Source organism: Poecilia reticulata, chromosome 10 (genome assembly GCF_904066995.2).
Source record: "Poecilia reticulata chromosome 10, P_reticulata-male-v2, whole genome shotgun sequence".
Taxonomy (NCBI): Eukaryota; Metazoa; Chordata; class Actinopteri; order Cyprinodontiformes; family Poeciliidae; genus Poecilia; species Poecilia reticulata.
This window is the reverse complement of record NC_088839.1, coordinates 32,906,774-32,911,773: the sequence shown is the minus strand read 5'-3', so window position 1 is coordinate 32,911,773 and position 5,000 is coordinate 32,906,774. Positions and strand designations below refer to the sequence as shown.

General features: G+C 43.3%; 1 protein-coding gene across 2 annotated transcripts in view; it reads right to left on the bottom strand.

Moving 5' to 3' along the window:
* slit3 (slit homolog 3 (Drosophila)) overlaps positions 1-5,000 on the bottom strand; it is a 226,983-nt gene that overhangs the window by 160,530 nt on the left and 61,453 nt on the right. The window contains exon 1 of one of the 2 annotated variants that reach the window (XM_081611952.1): positions 1,123-1,339. The exons of the other annotated variant lie outside the window; for it this stretch is intronic. The gene's annotated coding sequence lies outside the window, so the exon portion shown is untranslated. Of the gene's footprint in view, positions 1-1,122; positions 1,340-5,000 lie in introns of those variants that run through there. 2 annotated transcript variants of the gene reach the window in all.

The window sequence follows — 5,000 nt, the reverse complement described above, 5'->3', positions numbered from 1 at the left end:
TTTGCAGACATTCATCTCCTGGGAAATGAAACTGTTGTTGTTTTACAGTAGTTACCTAAAAACGAACAAACTGTGAGACCTGAAGGCTGTTGGGTTTCATGCTAGCATGTTTCAGTAGCAGTTTAAGCTCTTCTAACGTTATTATTATTATTATTAGAGGTGCAGAAGAAAATATTTTCCACAGAGCATCACAATAAATAGTCCTGGAAATACTGAATTGATTCAAAAAGCTGGAAGACTGATTTTAGTCTGCTTAGATTTGTCTTTGCTATTTTTTAATTAAGAAAAAGTAAGGAGCTAAGCTAAACTAATTCTAATCATTTAAGTTACAGAATTTAATTCACAAACCTCATTTTGCTTAAATATAAAGAAAAACACATAGAATTATTTAGAGAAAGTCCCTTTTAAAAAGGATCCAGGACTAGTTCAACATGTTGGCCTAAATATGTTGCAATTTTCCTATTATACACCAAAACTCATAAAATGTACGTCTTTTGTTATGTTTGTCACCCATGGAGGCCGCCATTTTTCACCGCTGGGTTGATGACGTCATCAGGTCCATTCTGTACCGGAGTCCACAGAGTAAACAGGAAGGCTAACTTTACCCCAGTAGCTGTTGATCATACTGGTTTGACTGGTGTCATTTTACATAATGCCACACGGCGTCACTACCGGCTGTGATAAAACATGGAAGAAAGGAGAGCGCAGTGACGAAGGACCTAATCTGGACCCCGGACATTTCTCCACCACACTTTGACCCATTTATACCAGCAGAACCAACGAAGCTAACAGGTGATGCTACCTTAACGAGCTAAAATAAATGCCGAGCTGAGGCAGGCGGAGCTGGACGCTCTTTGAGATGCTAACAGGAGCTACTGCCTGGGTGCTGACATCACCGATCCGACTGGATCCATGGAGGTTCGGTGTCGGTGGTGATTAAGTCCGGTGTGGCTGTTGCCACCGAACCGAACGCTAAGCAGTTCAGCCGATGCCGAACCGGACACATCGGTACAGACGCGGGAGAAACTCAAAGACAAGCAGCGCTAATGGAGCTAACACTACCGGTACCGGTACTGTAAAACCCTGCTGCCTAACTGGACCCAGAGCTACAGAACCACTTACCGGATCACAGTGACCAGAGGTGGTGAGTCTCATTGTTTCATGATGAACCTTCCTCTTCCTCTTCCTGTTTGCTCCTCCTCTTCATCACCTCTGGTTAGTTCTAAGTTCTGATCGGGTTCAATGAGGTCCGGTTCAAATCAAAGAGGCTTAATAACGGTACTGATCCCTGTTGGAGGAGCCAGGCAGTTGGACCTTTACACGTCATTTACCCAGAATGCATTGCAGCGTGAACAACATGGCGACATTCCTGTGAAAATATTTAAAAATTCATAAAAACTAAATAACCTACAGTATTATTTATGTGTTGTTTTTACATCTGAGATAAATATTTCCCAAATAAGATCTATTTTTATAACTAGTGGTAGTTCCCTTTAAGAAACCTCTTCCTGTTAAAGCAGAACCAGCAGAACCTGCCATTATTATTATATTAGTGGAAAATACATACATTTTATGAAACTGCTACGTTTTCTCACAAGCAAAACTCCAAACTATTTCCTGAAGACTAGCAGTGGGATTTGGTTAAACCTTTTAATCAAGTTAATTTCTGCAGTTAAATAATTGCATTTTAATCAGTTGTGCGTCAGATTTATAGCTGTACCAGAAACATCAAACAAATGTTCCGGCTTGAGGATTTTGTACATATAAAAAAAACAAATGTGATTAATTTTGTTAAATTTTAACACATTAAAATCAGAACCAAACAGAATCGACTCCCAGCTCTCAAGGGAACATGAAAGTTCCTCCTGCAGCTAAAGATGGACCGGACCAGAACTTTACGTCTTCAATAAGGTCCAAAGTTTCTCTATTTGGACTAAAACACAACAAGCTGAAGGGAAACGTCACTGAATCAGCTAAAGCCCAAATCCAGCTGCATGGTTCCGGAACGAGATGCAGCAGCACATTGATGGTACCATCCTGACCCGATGGTACCGGGTTTCCATGCGCATTCAGGTACATCTAGAACACTAGACCGTCTAAACATCAGAACAACTCAAACAGAAAACAGAAAAAGCTATAAAGATGTTCAGAGGCTGTGAAAACGTTTTGCTGTCACGAGTTAAAGACCCTGATGTGAACCTAGTAACAGGAGGACTTTATTCTGAAAGGATCAGAGGAAGTGCCACTAACAAAATTCATGCTGAAAACATTGGAGCATCAAACAAAGTCCTTCTGTCTCCTCTCATCCACAGAGCTGCTCTTTGTCCGTCCGTCCTCCCCCAGTAAAACCAGTAAGGAATGCACTCCCGCCCCCACGCAGCACCACACACCTGCAGGGCACCTGAGGTCAAAGGGCGCGCTCACATGCATGAGTGCCGCTGCTCCCCCTCCAACCACGGAGCCGCTGAGAAAGTCATTAGCAGAAGTCGTTTGTCCAGAGATTAGGAAGCTAAGCTGGTAAATAAAGTGAAGCTATCAGCCGGCCAGAGGGACAATGGAGACCGGTGGAGACAGTGAGAGCGGAGAGAGAGAAACACACTCAGAGCAGAATTAGGAGCTGCTTTGCTGGGCGATCATTAAGAGCTGAGGAAAGTCAAACATGGCCGCTGCTGCCAGCAGTCAAACATGGCCGCCGGCGGCAGCTTGAGATCCGGCTGCTGCAAAACAAACACAGAAGAAGAATGGAGGCACTTCCATTTCTTTAGAGGCTCAGAGAGGAACGGCCATTCAGAGGGACACAGCTGCTGCGCACGCACACACACACACACACACACGCCCATGTGCACGCGCACACACACACACACACGCCCATGTGCACACGCACACACACACACACACACACGCCCATGTGCACACGCACACACACACACACGCCCATGTGCACGCGCACACACACACACACACGTGTTCACGCACACACACACCGGTCTGAACATGGGGAGGAAACCTGAATTTTTCCAGCTGCAGTGGGATGCAGATCAACGCATCGGGCCGAAAACGTTGGTCCGATATTTGCAGGTTTTCTTCTTAATGCAACAGATAATTAAATATTTCAGCAAAATCGTTGACATGCAGATTCAAGAACCTAATTTGGCACAAATGCAACTTGAAAATTCAAGATGGCCGCCATGGTCATGAAGGAAAATAAATTTTTGCACCACTAAGTGAATGCGATTGGGGTCAAATCACAGCCCTCACATTTTGAACCATAGAAGTCATAAATAATTTCTTGATCTTTTGTTTCCTTTTTCTGGCGGCCATTTTTCAAAATGGCCGCCATGATTGTAATGAAAAATATGTGCTTGCATTATAATCAGCTGGAGTTCTTGCCAGTGTTGGAGACAGCTAGCCAGAGAGTTAGCTTCAATAAGTGTTTATTTGTTAAAGCTCAAATAGCTAAGCTAATGCTAATCTACTAGACACTGGTGGAAAATGAACAGAAGCTAACACGAAACCATTAAAGATCTGAAACAAGTAGCTATGCTAATTCTAAACTGCTGCGCATGTGAAAAATCAGAAGAGCTAACGCTAAGCACCGAGACGACCAGAGAGACCGTCATCACCAAACGTCAGTCGGACGACCAACTTAGAAAACAACATTTTTACAAACATCACCTCAAAGTCAAATCTCAGACCAAAAGTCAAAGTGTTTTCTCGAGTCTTTGCCCGTAAGCCCAAGTCCAGCCTTCAGGTCAAAGGTCAGAGGTGACTATGAAGTCTTTGTGCTGGCGAGACTCGTTTCTCCCGACTGAATCGTTTCTGATCCATTAAATGGTTAAATATTCATTCAGCTGCTGTTTGGCTCTTTCAGATCATAAACGGTCTGTATTAAACATAATTAATTGTTTTATCACGTTTATTTTCAGCCTCATTTCGTCAGACGAAGTCAGCAGCTGCGTTTCCAATCACCACTTAATTTAGCAATTTGGCATTTTATAAATAAATCTGATTAATAGAACTAAATAGGTTTTCTGTTTATTTAGCATAATCTGCGATGAAAAAACTTTTTCTACATCACATGATCAACAACAGGATGTTGCTACTGGCAGAAACCACGAAGAAGACAAAGAAGACAGGAAGTGGTAGGAGGAGGATGAAGTGGCGTGTTTTTTAACCACTTATTGTGTTTAGATACTTATTGAATCTAAATTTTCTCTCGAGGGATTTTAATTTTCTTAGTTTATGGAAATACAGGAGCTGTGAAACAGTTTTTATTGAACATTCTCAGAATATGGACTACGTTTTGCGAACATTTGTGAGGAAACGCAGCTGCTGCGTCTCTGAGTGTCCTGTCCTCAGTCAGAGGGACGAAGGCGTCCAGGATGTGAACCAAAAGCTGCAGAGTTCAATTAAAGCGAGTGTGTGTACTCAGGGCCGAGAGCTTTTAAACAAACGGATGAAGGAGACACTTCTGAAGAGACTCAATATTTGGACAGAGATGGACAGACAGAGAAACAATGTCCATGTTTCCTCCTGCGGATCCAAAGTTTTCCTTTCCCAGGACCAGAGAGCCGGCCGGCCGGTAAGCCGCGTCGGAGCCGAGTCCCGTCCGTTACGATTAGCCGAGTCAGAGATCCGACCCGCTCCAATTATGCTCATTAGTCCTAAAAGCGGGCCGGCCGCTTTAATGGCCGACCCGCCGCAGAAGCACTTTGTTCTGCTGCTTCGCTCAAACTGGAAGCAATTTTCCTGCAGCGCATTATCAACAACCGCTGCCTAAAAATCTCTAATTGCTTCATTTTTATCAGGTTTTACAGAAAAATGTTTGAAAGTCGGCAATCGGGCGGCTTTCAGTGGAGGAAACGGCGTTTTAATCAGTCGGGGGTAAAATAAAAAACATTTTTACCGAAACACATTTTTAAGGTTGATCAGATGTTTTTATCAGTAACGACTTTCTGTTTCTCTGGGGAAGAAACAAATGCAGCACGCTGTGTGAGCGA